Raw genomic sequence first — 16,403 nt, 5'->3', positions numbered from 1 at the left:
GCAAGACGGCAGGGGCCACGCCCCCCTGCCGTTTGTATTAGGTCGGTCGGCAGGGGCTAAAGCCCCTGCCTGGCATCTTTCGGCAGACCGACAGGGGTGACGCCTCCTGCATTTAGTTGGTCAGCAGAGGTTTTAACCCCTGCCTTTAGTTTTTCGACAGGTCGGCAGGGGTGACACCCCCTGCCCCCTCGCTTTTTGGCAAGTCAGCAATGGCCTTGCCCCTGCCGCCTGATTATTCTCGACAGGCCAGGACACACACCCTGCCCCGGTCCTTTCTCCTTTAGCAGTGAAGGGTCCGAGCCCCCTCCCTGCTTCCTTTGTGTGTAGGGGAGGGGTCGAGTCCCCCTCACTGTTCTCTCTGATTTCAGGAGAGGGGCCAAACCCCCCTCCCTGCTTCCATGTTTTTGGCAGGGGAGGGGTCGAGCCCCTCCCTGCTCTCTTGCTCTTAGTTATCGAGGAAGGGGTTGTGCCCCTTCCCTTTTCTTCATTAAAGTCGGGGAAGGGGTTGCATCTCTTCCCTCTGTGTGTTGGTGACAGGGAAGGGGTTGCGCCCTTTGTTGACCATCAGGGTGCGGGAAGGGGCACAACCCCCTTCCCTTCTCTTTCTCTTTTTTGGGCGAGTTGGCAGGTAGGGGTGGTGCCCCTATCATCACCTTCCTTTCGAGTCGACAGGCAGGGGTGACACCTCTGTTGCCCCCTCTTTGCTAACAGACTGGCAAGGGTTGCATCCTTGCCCCTCTCCCTTCTATCTGAGCGACGGGCAGGGGCTGCACCCCCTGCCCCTTTTTCTCTATTGATCAGCAGTCCTCTGCTCTTTTCCTTTTTCAAGTCGGGTTGATAGGGCAGGAGTTGCGCCTTCTGCTTCCCCTTCATTTTATTCTTTGGATTGACCCCTAACGCAGGTCGACATGTCTTTCTGTTTTATAGTAATCACTCTTTGCTCTTTCGCAGTTTGCACGGCGGATCTCGCTTGCACCCTGCAGTCTGAGCCCTTTGTTACATACGCACGAAGGCAAGCGCAACCCCAAAACCCTCAAGGTAGGGGAAAGTCACGCAATGGACTTTGGATGAACTGAACTAAGCTAAAACATTTAAAAATGAAATTAAAGCAATTATATATATATATATATATATATATATATATATATATATATATATATATATATATAAGTATGCTTTTTAACTCAAGGACGCAGTTTTGGGATCCTTGTCCTTTCCATTATATCATTTATTTTGCCATCGCGCTTTAGTGCACAGGCTTTCTTGCTTTATGCATTTATTTAGCTTGATACACAGTTTTGCAGATCAAGCATTGCTTTCTGTCAATTTTCTTTGTCGTCACGCATTACGCCTAGGCTTTGCATACGCATTCCTGCTTTCAGTCTTTTATTTGCCACCACGCATTGCGCCTAGGCTTTGCTTATGCATTCTTGTTTTCAGTCTTTACTTTACCATCGTGCTTTGCGCCCAGGCTCCTGCTTTTGCAAATGTGTCGTTATTGCCTTACCATTGCACATAACGCTCATGATTTCGCTCATCGCATGCACTATTAGATGCATCCTCGTGAAGTACGTACAGGCATTTACCACTCTCCCTCTTACGATAAGAGATGAGTCAGGGGCTTAAATGATACATCCTCGACTAAGGAGAGGGATCCCTAGCAAGGATCCCAACTTTTTGAGTGAGCAGTCCTACAAAGTAGACTTGAGGATTTTTGGGAGTTGCGCTAAAACATCAAAGACTACCCAGATCTATGTATTTGGAAAATGGTGCTTGTCTATTTAAGTTTGTGCATTCGACACATCTTGGGTAACTTGTATCCTGTTCATCAAGGCCAGTAACGAGCCTTGCTTACGTTTTCAATTCCTAATACGTCTATTTGACCAAGGTTACACACTCTTGCGCTCAATGCGCGTCTTCGCACTTTAAGGATTTCTTGCATCCTGCTGTTGCACTGCATTGCGCATGACCTCATTTTTCTTTGTTGACTAGCACTTGTACTTGCTTAAGTATAGTTTGGAGCGTAACCTATTTCGCTTGTTTGTTTAAAAATGACATGAGCACACTTATGTATTTTTGTTTCCAAAAAGGAATTTCTAAAGCGAATCCGTGTTTCCAAATGTGTGGCCTTTTTAAGAAGGTTTTGAAAGTCGTTGTTGCAAGATTGCAACCCAATCTTCTGAATCAAAGTATTTGGGAGATATGCTTTATAACTTCGGTTTCGTGTATCCGATATAACTCGGATGACCCCGATGAGAGGCACGAACTTGTGTTCGGGCATGGTTCTTTGAAAAACCCTTATCTCCATTTATCGAGACCAGTATCGCGAGGTATGTGTAACATACAAATACCGTGACAAACGAATGAGAGATCTGTGGCGATCTCACCTCGTTCGAGTTGCACAGTGTTGTACTCACGATTTGAAAGATAAATCATGTTCAAAACAAGATATGTGGTTCAACACACTCTAATTATGCTCTTCTTCAAAAGACGCGGGTTTGCGCGTGAGTGCTAAAATTCTTAATAAAAGGATCACTATTCATGAGTTCAGCTTTCCAAATATACAATTTTGCAAAGTAAAGTTTGAGAGTGATGTAGAGCATCTTGAAGATCAAAGCTTTGAAGACGAATTGGATCCAAATCCAATTCCCAAAATTCGATTCAGGATGTGAACCATGGTAGATGCAATCGAGCAGGACCATCTGGGTCCAATTGGATCTCCGTGTACCCAGATCCATTTTTAATATCGTGCTGCAATATCTGAGATATTTTGTATCTTTCTTAGAGATTGTAATTTTATGCTTTGATTCTATTTTGTCATGTTACAGAATCGCATTAAATTTATTTTTATTTTTATTTTCATTTTTTAGGTACCAGATTCTACGGATCCGGATAGTTCTAGTTCTCTATAGGATTCTTTTGTGGCACTAGAGGGTGTATGGGGAACGCAGGTAGTTTTTTATTTTTCATAATTGTATTTTTCTAATGCATTTTTGTGCACGATCCAATTTGCTACTCGATCTGGATCTGGATCTTGATCCATTTCAATGGAGCCCTAGTTGGCACCATTGAAAGTGGACCATCTTGGCCTTCATTTAAATTTCAGCCTTGACTAATCCAAGTCAATATGGTTGTTGGTCACTTAATGACCCTTGGCCAAATATAGCCTAGTCAAAATTGTGTGATGTGCTATGCTTGGGAAGGCCATTTTCCTCTTTAATGTGGCTCTTTCCCAAGCTCCAAGCCTATTAATGATGGGAGGTCGACCAAGGGGAAAGGGGCTTTTGTTCTGAAAATTTCAAAATTTTCTTGGTGGAGAAGAAGTGTTTGAAGGGTGAAGATAATCTCAGTATTTTGACTGTATATCCTTAGATACTAGTCTAAATTGCATGATCTTTGGCTTGTTGGAAAGCTAAGATCTTGCCCTACAAGTTTGATGTTTACTATTTTGCATGATTCGGCTCGGTTAAGCCACTAAAATCCCTGGCAAGTTTCCTACTAACAGCATCAAGCTCTTTTGCTGGTGGAAAGCTCGAGTTTATGAGTTTTTTTTAGAATCCCTTTAGTGAAAATTGACCTTGACGTGTTGTTGTGTAAGCACTTGGGTTTGTCATTGCTGGGTGTTCAAGCTGCAGTTCATGTTGTCTAAGTTCGGTGTCGGTTGCTTCCCAACGACATCACATTATCATCTTCATCCAGATAAAAAATTGTTGGTTCATTACTTATATTTCATTGTTATTTTCTATGTTTCTTATTGATTATTGGATGTAAGTTCAAGTAGATCATTGGATGTAGTTGGTATGCAATTTTCTAAGTTATTATGTCATTGAATGGTTCTGCTCACAAGAAATATCCAGCTATATATTTGATATTACATAACTCAGTTTTCTGTCAAAACCTGATTCCCGAATTTCGATTTGTCAAGAATGACTTCAAAGAAAGGATCATATCGGCCTTGATACTGGTTGGTTTCTAGAGTTCTTCATCTTTCCGGAAATCTAAGATGATTATATACAACTTTGTAGTTGAGATCATTTCGTGAATCAGCCGTTTGAGTCCCTGAAAAGTGTTGTCAAAGTCTCAAACTGATAGGAATCCACTGTCACTTGTTTGTTTCAGAACACGCCTAGTGGTGTTTGGTATTTTTTTGTTATCGGGAGATTCCCTGCATGAAAATTCATTTTGTTTGATTATATGAAAATCTAAAACCTAGATCTACAATTTTCATGTTTTGAGTTTTAATTAAATTTTCATTTAAGTGCCTCAAAAATATTAATCTCTTTGTTGTTGTCGAATATTTGAAGTTTTAATTCCTTTGATAATATCTCATATCATTTTTTGAATTTAAAAATTCGTAGAGCCTTGTAGAATGCTCAAAAAGTTCTGATTCTTAGTTCGTTGGAAAGGTCTAGATCTTACCTTTGATTTATTGGTTGGGTGTTTTTGCAAAATCTACTGTTTGTAGGGTCAAAAACCCCATCGAACAGGCTGTCCATAGAATCCAAAAGACTGTCATAACCTTGTTCATCAATTTCAGATTTGAGTCCGTAAAATGGACACCACTAATCCAAATCCAGTGATTTTAGGTTTGTTGAAAAGTTGTGTGAGTCATCCATAACTTTTATTTAGGCTGCATCTGTCAAAATAGTGTGCATAGGTCCCTAAAAACCTATTTTCTAGAGTCTTATTTAGACTCATTATCGAATAAGCTTTCGCGCGTGTCAAGATCTGATTGGATCTTGGATTGGTGCATACCGAGTCCACATCGTGATATTGCATCATTTTGGTATCATGTCAAGTTGTTGGATTTCTTAATCCGACATGATTCCTGATGTAGTAGGAAGGTAAAAAAAATTAAGATCCATCTGCCATGTCTGGGCGAACCGGATATAGGAGTCGAAGCGAGTATATCCCTGAAAAGGATATTCACGACCTTAGAGATGAAACGCGAACCTTGGGACATCAAATCGATGATCTTCATCATAAAATAGAAAATTTTACCAAGGAGCGGGAAAAGCCATTCGAGTGAAGTCAATGTGTTTCTCAAGGAATGCGTAGAATCCTTCCTTATGACTCCGATGATGAATTTGAGTCAGAACAAAATAAGAAAATGAAGTTTTTGCAAAGTCAATTGGCCGTTGAACAAACTCGGATGACAAGGACAAAATCTAGACTTTATGAACTGGAATTAGAGGAAGAGCTTCATCACAGATCAGATCTGCTTAGATCCTTGAGGGCGTATTGGTGGTCTGACTTCGTTCGTGGGTCTGGCCCACATCAGTACTCGTATGCGAGTAGAAAGATGGATCTGCCTAAAAGATTCAGTCGTGAGTCTAGTACTCTAAATCTGAAGGTCCATTATATGATTTTTTCATAGAGAGAATTGAGGCAAAGCCCTCGTACGCCCGTCTCATCCTTTAGTCTCTGACCCAACCCCATCTCATTTAAATTTGATAATTCTAGGGTTAGGTTTGAGGAAATCTCATGTGTGAGTGGCGAGGATGAAGAAAGTTATGTTTCTTATGACTTAGGATCTCAACAATTCGAAGAAGTCATATTGGAAAATGAGGATTGGGATAGCGAAGAAGAGTCCCAGTGTGAAGAAATTAATCACACTCTTGTTATTTTCATAAATGAGCCTCCCGAGGAGCCTTTTCGTGAAATGATTGGTGGACCAATATTCAATGAGGAAATCGAGAAAGAACCCTCACCTAAAATTGAGGATGTTTTTATGTGCAAAATTCTTGATGAACCAATTTTAGAAATGATGTATGAAAAGGTGCCCCACATCTCATCATTTTGGAAAATAGAACCTTTAGAAGACCAATCCTATGCTAGTTTTAATGATCCCGTCTTCGAGAAATTTTATGATCACCTAGAAAAAATGATTTTCCCTCAAGAGGCAATTGACATTAATGCCAGCAGTGACCTTTCAAGTCTCACTAGTGAACCCATTTTCAAGATAAATGTCAAAATTGAAAAGCTCAATCAAAATATTAGAGATTCTGAGGAAATTCATGTCAATGAGCACTTAGATATTGAAAATTCTCTTAGTAAACCATTAGAAAGTTTTGAGCCTCATATAAACCCTAAATGTGATTCGGGTAAAGCTAAAATGACAATCATGCATACCCCAAATTTATTTTGGAAACATCAGGATTTCATAGATAAGGGGAATTCTGCATCTTTAATAAATTCTAATAGTAAGTTTGAATTGTTGCTTCATTGTATTATGTGTGAACTATCTTGCAATTACCAACATCTCAGTATCAAAGTTGGAATATTGAAGAGCATGATTCATAAGCAAATTTTATCTGTGGTTGACCAAAATTTGTTACTATCTGCAAAGCGTTGATGCAAGGTAAGGTTATTAAATATAATGTTGTACAAAGTTTTGAGCTTCAATTTCATTGTTCTGCATCACATTTATCTAAATTTCTTTTTGCTCGACATATTGCATCAAATATTCTTGCCATTCTCATATAGAATTTTCTGCCTTGTTTAGTTCTTTTTTATTTGCCTTAAACAGATTCTATGCTAATTATATTTTGAATATGTGCAGGGATTATGGAGTGACGTTTGAGTAGAAACAGGCTCCGAGGACGAAGCCTTTCGACCCAAGGGGGAATGATGCAGAGCATCCTGAAGATTCGAGCTTTGAAGATGAATTGGATCCAAATCCAATTCCCAATATCTGATCCAAGATGAGAACCATGGCAGATCCAATAGAGCAAGACCATCTGGGTCCAATTGGATCTCTGCGTACCTAGATTCATTTTTAATATCATGCTGCAATATCTGAGATATTTTGTATCTTTCTTTGAGATTGTAATTTTATGCTTCGATTCTATTTTGTCATGTTGCAGAATCACATTAAATTTATTTTTTTATTTTTTTTATTTTTATTTTTTAGGTACCAGATTCTACGGATTCGGATAGTTCTGGTGCTCTGTAGGATTCTTTTGTGGCACTAGAGGGTGTATGGGGAACGTGGGTAGTTTTTTATTTTTCATAATTTTATTTTTCTAATGCATTTTTGTGCACGATCCAATTTGCTGCTCGATCTGGATCTTGATCCATTTCAATGGATCCCTAGTTGGCGCCATTGAGAGTGGACCATATTGGCCTTTATTCAAATTTCAGCCTTGACTAATCCAAGTCAATATGGTTGTTGGTTACTTATTGACCCTTGGCCAAATATAGCCTAGTCAAAATCGTGTGCTGTGCTATGCTTGGGAAGGCCATTTTTCTTTTTAATGTGGCTCTTTCTCAAGCTCTAAGCCTATTAATGAAGGGAGGTCAACCAAGGAGAAAGGAGCTTTTGTTCTGGAAATTTCAAAATTTTCTTGGTGGAGAAGAAGTGTTTGAAGGGTAAAGATAGTCTCAGTATTTTGACCATATATCCTTAGATACTGGTCAAAATTGTATGATCTTTGACTTGTTGGAAAGCTAAGATCTTGCCCTACAAGTTTGATGTTTACTCTTTTGCGTGATTCAGCTCGGTTAAGCTACTAAAATCCCTAGCAAGTTTCCTACTAATAACATCAAGCCCTTTTGCTGGTGGAAAGTTCGAGTTTATGAGTTTTTTTTTTAGAATCTCTTTGGTGAAAATTGATCTTGACGTGTTGTTGTGTAAGCACTTGGGTTCGTCATTGCTGGGTGTTCAAGCTGCAGTTCGTGATGTTTCAGTTTGGTGTCGGTTGCTTCCCAACGACATCCCATTATCATCTTTATCTGGATAAAAAATCGTTGGTTCATTACTTATATTTCATTGTTATTTTCTATGTTTCTTGTTGATTATTGAATGTAAGTTTAAGTAGATCATTGGATGTAGTTGGTATGCAATTTTCTAAGTTATTATGTCACTGAATGGTTCTACTCATAAGAAATATCCAGTTATATCTTTGATATTACATAACTCGGTTTCCTGTCAAAACCTGGATTCCCTAATTCTGATTTGTCAGGAATGACTTCAAATAAATGATTGTATCGGCATCGATACTGGTTGGTTTCTAGAGTTCTTTAGCTTTTCAAAAATCTAACACGATTATATACAACTTTGTAGTTGAAACCATTTCGTGAATCAACCGTTTGAGTCCCTGAAAAGTGTTGTGAAAGTCTCGAACTGATAGGAATCCACTGTCACTTGTTTATTTCAGAACACTCCTAGTGGTGTTCAGTATTTTTTCGTTATCTGGAGATTCCCTACATGAAAATTCATTTTGTTTGATTCTATGAAAATCTAGAACCTAGATCTATAATTTTCATGTTTTGAGTTTTAATTGAATTTTTGTTTAAATGCCTCAAAAGTATTAATCTCTCTACTGGTGTCGAATATTTGAAGTTTTGATTCCTTTGATAATATCTCATATCATTTTCCGAATTCAAAAATTTGTAGAGCCTTGTAAAAACTAAGAAAATCTGAATTTTAGTTTGTTAGAAAGGACTGGATCTGACCTTCGATTTCTTAGTGTTGAGAAACTCTGTTTTGATGTCACATAATATGATACACTGTCTCATTTGATTTTATATGATATGATAATATGTCCTCTTGAAAAATGTTATATTATGACTGAATATGTTTTGCCATAAATCTAACGAGTATTTGATGCAAGGATATCTCACCCAATAAGGATGGAGACTTCCTGTTCAAGTACAAATATGGTGCAATCATACTCCTTGAAGAAAAAGCTTGATGAGCCATGCATTCCTAAAGTTCAAATGAAGAGATCGGCTACCTCAAGATGAAGACTTCTTTCTTCTTTAGAGTCATATGTAACAGAACCTTCAGGAACTTGCATATTGCATATTACATACTCATTCATAAAACTATATCATAAAAGTATACGATAGTTTCAAAAAGCTCCTTTTTGAAAACCAATAATTGTACCTTCTTACAACCTTTTATGAAAAAGATATTTTGTCATGTAATAATTGTACCTTACACTATATACAAGACAATATGAAAAAAGGAATGTAGGAAAAAGACAAAAACATAAAATCGGCTACATGGAGAAAACAAATATAATATGTTTTTGAAAAGACTCTAGTTACCTTCTTTAAAGAAATATTTCTAATATAAGAAGAAGACAAAAACATAAATCGGCTACACAAAAGAAAAACAAATAAAATATGTTTTTGAAAGGACTCTAGTTACCTTTTTGCAAAACCATAAAATGTCGACTTACTTGAAGTCATCATTCTCTTTATAAAGCATTAAATACCTCCTATAACAAATCCTTGTTAATATCCTTCTCAAAGAATGTCGACCTTCTTTTGGTCCTCATTCTCTCTGGAGACTTTGAAAAACACAACATAAAGAAAACACTTGACATGACTATGTACAAATAAATATCTCAAAGCACTCATTGTACTTACACTCATTTAAAGCAAAGAAGTACTAATGTACCTCAAGTCATTAATTAGAATAAAGACAAAACTACAACCCAACGTTCAATGTACTATTGTAAGAAATAGACTTTTTACATAAAATATGTATTACCTAAAATATTACAACGACTAGTGTACCCTCTATTTTACTTTTATGGAAAAAGGCATTCTCGAATTTCTCTAAAAGATATTTTTTGAAATGACATAACATTTCACATTTCCAAAAGTTATAATTCCAAAATGTAACGACTACTTTTTAAAAGCTATATAAACACACTCAAATAAACTATTCAAACAAAGGAATGGAATAGACGTGTGAGCTTACAACTAGAAAAATTCCTATTCGATATTTGAAAAGAGAGCCTTGAAAAAGAAAGAGAAAAAGAAAAGAAAGAAAAGAGAAAAAGTCAAGTCCAGCTCTTTGACAAAGAGTATCCTCTGAGTGACAAACAGAACATTCTGAGAATCCTTCATTCGTGCATTCATATCATTCTAAAGGTTCTATAGGAAGTATTGTAACTCTGTTATTCACTGTATTCCTTCTTTGTTGAAAGAAGTAGACCTCTGTGAAAGAGGGTGGTGCCCTTCTCTGTTGAGAGAAGAAGACCTCTGTGAAAGAGGGTGTTGTCCTTCTCTGTTGAGAGAAGAAGACCTCTGTGGAAGAGGGTGTGCCCCTTCTCTGTTGAGAGAAGAAGACCTCTGAGGAAGAGGGTGTTGTACTATTTATCCGGTGACTCGGATGTTATAGTGGAAAGCTCAAGTGGTTTGCTTGGGGATTGGATGTAGGTCTGGATACTGACCGAACTAGTATAAATTCTGTGTTTTATGTGTTGTGCCTTATTGCCTGATTATTTTATTTTATCGATCTTTTTCGTATTTCACTATTCACCCCCTCTCTAGTGGAATTTCATTTGGTATCAGAGCAGGTTTGCTGGTTTCGACGTAACAAGTCTTCCAGCACAAATGGCATCTACCTCCTATGCTCGTGATATTGAAGGTGAACACGCATCTCGTCCACCTTTCTTCAATGGCTCCAACTATGGATACTGGAAGTGCAGAATGGCTATATTTCTCAAATCCATAGATTTTGTTGTATGAAAAATTGTTGAGCATCCATACACATCTCCATCCGCAGACTATAGCTTATGGTCTGATGAAGAAAAGAAAATGGCAAACCTAAATGCAAAGGCTATGAATGCCTTATATTGTGCCATTGATCAAAATGAATTCAATAGAATATCTATATGTGAATCTGCATATGATATTTGGCACTCTTTGGAAGTTATTCATGAAGGAACCAACAAAGTGAAAGAAGCCAAAATTTCATCTCTTTTTAGAAAATATGAGTTGTTCAAAATGAATAAAGATGAACCCATCACAGAGATGTTTACCAGATTCACCAACATCACCAACGATCTGAAATCTCTGGGTGTAACATATTCCCAGACTGAAAAGGTGAAGAAAATCTTGAGATCTCTCACATTTGATTGGGAGAAAAAGACTACTGCTATTGAAGAAGCTCAAGATTTATCTAAGCTTACTTTGGACGACTTAATAGGCAATCTTATGGCCTATGAAGTCCACATGAAAGAAAGAAGGGAAGAAGAGCAACCAGTAAAGAAAACTCTAGCTTTCCCAGCCCTATCTGAGAATGAAGACTCAGATAAAGAATCAGAAATTGTGCTACTTACCAGAAAATTACAGCGCTTCATGAGATGGAACCGGCTTCCAAACAGGCACAAGGAAAGAAAAGATCCTAAAAAAGATCCCATGTGCTTTCAGTGTAATAAGCCAGGCCACTTAAGACGTGATTGTCCCCTTCTCAAAAGAAAGTCCAAGACTGAGGAACCAAAGAAGAGGTTCTTCAAGAAAAAGGCTCTGCATGCTCAATGGGATGATTCAGAACCATCCACTAGTGAAGAGTCAAGTGATGATGAAGCCGAAACTGCAAATATGTGCTTCATGGCAAATGAAAGTTCGGTAAGTGAAATCTCTTATTTTTCCTTTGAAGAACTTCTAGATGCTTTTCAAGAACTATTTGAAGAATCTAGAAAATTGAGTTTCAAAAATAAAGATTTAAAATCTGAAAATCTAAAGCTTTCTCAAGAGAATGAAAAACTCAGCAGTGAAAATTCTGAGTTGAAAAAGGAAAATTTTATGCTTATGTCTGAAATTTCTTCTACTAGCTCCAAAACTAAAAATCTGCAAGTAGAAATTTTAGAGCTAAAAAGTAAAACTGAGAACCTCATGAAAACGATTTTCAAGTTTACTAAAGGTAAAGAGAACTTGGATAAACTCTTATCCTCTCAGAAAGTCTCTTTTTACAAGAATGGTGTTGGCTACTCTCATTTCAAAAAGCCTTCTTGTATGAATCAAAAGACCACGTTTGTGAAAAGTTCATCTGAACCAAATAAAGAGTATTATAATGATAATCTTTTTAACTCCTCTAAAGATATAGACAAACCCAAATCCAAATGGATATGGGTTCCAAAGTCTAACAAAAAAGGACCCGATTGGGTACCAAAAAAGAGATTTACTTAATGTTTTGCAGGCTCCAAAGAAGAAGAACAGATGGATACTAGATAGTGGATGTTCAAAGCACATGACAGGACATCCAGACCTTTTTGTTGTTCTTCATCATAAAGAAGGAGGAACCGTCACCTTTGGAGATAACAACAAAGGTTTGATAATTGGTATTGGAAATATTGGTAACATAGATAAACCTCTTATCAAAGACGTTCTCCTTGTTAAAGGCTTAAAACATAACCTACTAAGTATCAGTCAAATGTGTGACACAGGTTATAATGTTAGCTTTAATCATGATGCATGCCTCATAGCAGACACCAATGAAAACGTCATCTTAAAAGGTATAAGAAAGAATAATATATATGAACTATACCTAGAAAACATCACAGAACATTGTCTTATAGCTAATAATGACTCTCAACATTTATGGCACTTGAGAATGGGTCATGTAAATTCTAAGTACATGTCTAAATTAGCTAAAAATAAGTTAGTACGTGGGTTACCCAAAATCTCTTTTAAAAAGGATTACTTTTGTGATGCATGTCAATTAGGAAAATTATCAAAATCATCTTTCAAATCAAAAAATATCATTTCAAGTAAAAGACCTTTAGAGCTTCTCCACCTGGATCTTTTTGGTCCTTCTAGAGTAGCTAGTCATAATCACAATAAATACGTTTTTGTTATTGTAGATGACTACTCAAGATTTACTTGGGTAATATTTTTGAAAAACAAAAGTGACACGTTTTGTCAATTTGAAATCTTATGTAAAAAATTACAAAACGAAAAATCTTGTTCTATTGTTAAAATTCGTAGTGACCATGGAGGAGAATTTGAAAATGAACTTTTTGAAAATTTTTGTAACTTGCATGGTATTTCTCATAACTTTGCCTTTCCTAGAGCTGCACCTCAAAATGGTGTAGTAGAAAGAAAGAATAGAACCCTTCAAGAATCTGCTAGGACTATGCTCCAACACAATAATCTTGCTAAATCTTTTTGGGCAGAAGCTGTTAATACTGCATGCTACATAACAAATAGAGTTCTCATTAGACCCTTATTAAATAAAACTCCCTATGAACTATTCTATGACAGAACTCCAAGAATAGACTATTTCAAAGTCTTTGGATGTAAATGCTTTATCCTAAACACAAAAGATAGCCTGGATAATTTTGATGCTAAATCTATTGAAGGCATATTCTTAGGATATTCAAGTCATAGTAAAGCATACAGAGTTTTCAATAAGAGTCATAATACTATTGAAGAATCTATGCATGTTAGTTTTTGTGAATCTATTGATCAATCTGTTCATAAGCAAACTAATGATGATGATGTTGAAAGTACAGATTTATTTTTAGATAACACAGCTAAGTCTAATGAAGATGATCATCAAAGAACATTTGTCGATATCAAAGATCATCCTCAAAAGCAGATTTTGGGAGAACTAACAAAGGGGGTTCAGACTAGAGCTCAGTTAGAACGAATCGCAAATATGGCATTCATTTCTCAACTTGAACCAAAGAAGATTGATGAAGCCATCATTGATGAGTTCTGGATGCTAGCCATGACTGAAGAACTGAATCAATTCCAAAGAAATGAAGTTTGGGATCTTGTACCTAGACCAAAGGATCATCCAATCATTGGGACAAGATGGATCTTCAGAAACAAGCTAGACGAAACAGGTAATGTTATAAGAAACAAGGCCAGACTAGTAGCTCAAGGATACAACCAGGAGAAAGGTATTGATTTTGATGAAACATTTGCTCCTGTTGCTAGACTTGAATCTATTAGAATGTTTCTAGCATATGCAAGCTATATGGATTTCAAATTATATCAAATGGATGTTAAAAGTGCTTTTTTAAATGGTTTTATAAATGAAGAAGTTTATGTAAAACAACCTCCAGGATTTGAAAATGAACAATATCCTGATCATGTTTTCAAACTCAAACGTGCTTTGTATGGTTTAAAGCAAGCACCTCGTGCATGGTATGATAGACTTAAAACCTTTCTATTAAAAACTGGTTTTTCTGTTGGCAAAGCAGACTCTACATTATTTGTTAAAGTAGTGAATAATCATACCCTAATTGTTCAAATATATGTCGACGATATCATCTTTGGATCTTCTAACAGCACTCTTTGTGAAGATTTTTCTAAGTCCATGCAGAAGGAATTCGAAATGAGTATGATGGGAGAACTCACCTACTTTCTTGGACTGCATATTAAGCAAACCAAGGATGGAGTTTTCATCAATCAATCTAAGTATGCTCGTGAACTTCTGAAGAGGTTCAACATGAACTCAACTGCTTCAAAATCTACTCCTATGAGCACTACTACTGTTCTGGACAAAGATGAAGATGGTAAGTCTGTTGATACAAAGGTATACCGAGGTATGATAGGATCACTTCTTTATTTAACTGCTAGCCGTCCAGATATTATGTTCAGTGTTTGCTTGTGTGCTAGATTTCAGTCAAATCCAAAAGAATCACATCTTAAAGCTGTAAAAAGAATAATGAGATATTTAAAAGACACAGTTGATTTTGGATTATTCTATTCAAAATCCTCTACATTTGATCTAATCTCATACAGCGATGCTGACTTTGCTGGAAGTAAATCTGACAGAAAAAGCACAAGTGGAACATGTCATATGCTAGGGCACTCACTAGTATCATGGTTCAGTAAGAAACAAAACTGTGTATCCTTATCAACTACTGAAGCCGAATACATTGCTGCTAGCCTAGCCTGTACACAGGTTATCTGGATGAAACAAACCTTAAAAGATTTTGGTCTAAATTTTGAAAATACAACTATTTTCTGTGATAATACTAGTGCTATAAACTTGTCCAAGAATCCTATTTTACACTCACGAACTAAGCACATTCAAATGAGACACCACTTCTTAAGAGAACAAGTCTTAAACAACATAATTAAACTAGAATTCATACCCACTAATCAACAGTTAGCAGACATATTCACTAAACCATTAAAACATGAAGACTTCACACGAATTAGAAGAGAACTAGGAATATGCAAACTAAGTGACTTATAAATAAATCACACTTATTATAATACCTCTTATAAGTTTTGTTAAAATCTTATTTTAAATAGCTTTTCTTCTTATCGATTTTTGTTAGTCAAACTAAGTTTCCATATTCACGTGCACTTTATATTCTTATAAGACACATTCTTTATGTCTTTCAACTTGTCATCTTTCAAGTACACACCCATTATGACTCCTTGTCATATCTCCTTTCTCTCATATCCATAAAAACTAATTATATTAAAAGCTATCAATGTTCACATCACTCATCTCATAACTCCTTTATTATTTTTGTCCTTTTGTGAAAACTTTTCTTACGATAAATTGTTTCACCTTTCTACTTAGTTTATGAGAACTCATACTTTTCATTAGTTAAAATCGAATGACTATTTTTTTGGTTCTTTTACCTTTTTCTAAAAGATCTAGTTGCTATATTCTCACGTAATTTTTTTTTACTATATCATTTGATATATCATAGATTACGTACACTCTATTATATCTCACGTAAAACTTTACTATATCATCTGTTATATCATAGCCTAACGAACTATCTATTATCATCTCTTCATGCTTTACATCTTTTACAAAAAGTATCATAAAAACATGTGTACTTCATATTTTTTATTCTCATTAGTACCTTTAGTACTTTCTCTCTCTCTCATACGAATTGAGCCTCCATTCTTGTCAATTCTTGTTTGTGACTCCTTCACTAGTTTAAAACTTAACTTTATTCTCTAATAACTATGAACTTCCTCAAATCGAGTTTCTTTAAGAATATGTTTATCAAATAAACAATAATTCATATCAATCATAACTTTATGTCTTTCATCAATCATGTTTTTTTTATTGCTTCTTTATCCTACACAAAAATCCATATATGTCATCTCACTTCTCTCTATGACAACTCACACTCCTTCCACGCATATCCACAAAAATGATTCTTATATAAGCAATTATTACTCTTCACTCATAAATATTTCTTTGTCTCCTCATTTCATCTCTCGAATACATTTTTTATTATTATATATTTTAGATTTTTGAATCCGACTCCTCCATGTCTATTCTTATTTTTTAATCTATCATTTATCAATTCTTATATACTTTTGACTCTATCTCCTTTTTGTCTCATCATCTCTCTTACCACTAGTCAAAGTCAAAGTGTGTCCTTCTCATATCTACGTATACTCATAAAAATTACAAATATGAAAACACATTAATCATGAAACATTTAGGCATTCTTTTCTTTAAAAATGTCATATCTTTCAAAGTACACATCACATGATCACTCTATGACCTATTTCCATAAAAAATATTTCTATATTAAATAAGCAATCATGACATCTCTTTCCATCCGTGACCATGCCTCTCTCTTACATTGTATATCTCTCTAAAATCGAGAATCATTAAAGTCTTGTATCCAAGCAAAACTTTATTTATTCTAATTCTACTCTATGTC

The sequence above is a fragment of the Nuphar pumila genome, chromosome 6 (genome assembly GCF_984573655.1).
Source record: "Nuphar pumila chromosome 6, dmNupPumi1.hap1.1, whole genome shotgun sequence".
Classification (NCBI taxonomy): domain Eukaryota; kingdom Viridiplantae; phylum Streptophyta; class Magnoliopsida; order Nymphaeales; family Nymphaeaceae; genus Nuphar; species Nuphar pumila.
The sequence above is the reverse complement of the archived record's forward strand: the minus strand, read 5'-3'. Positions refer to the sequence as shown.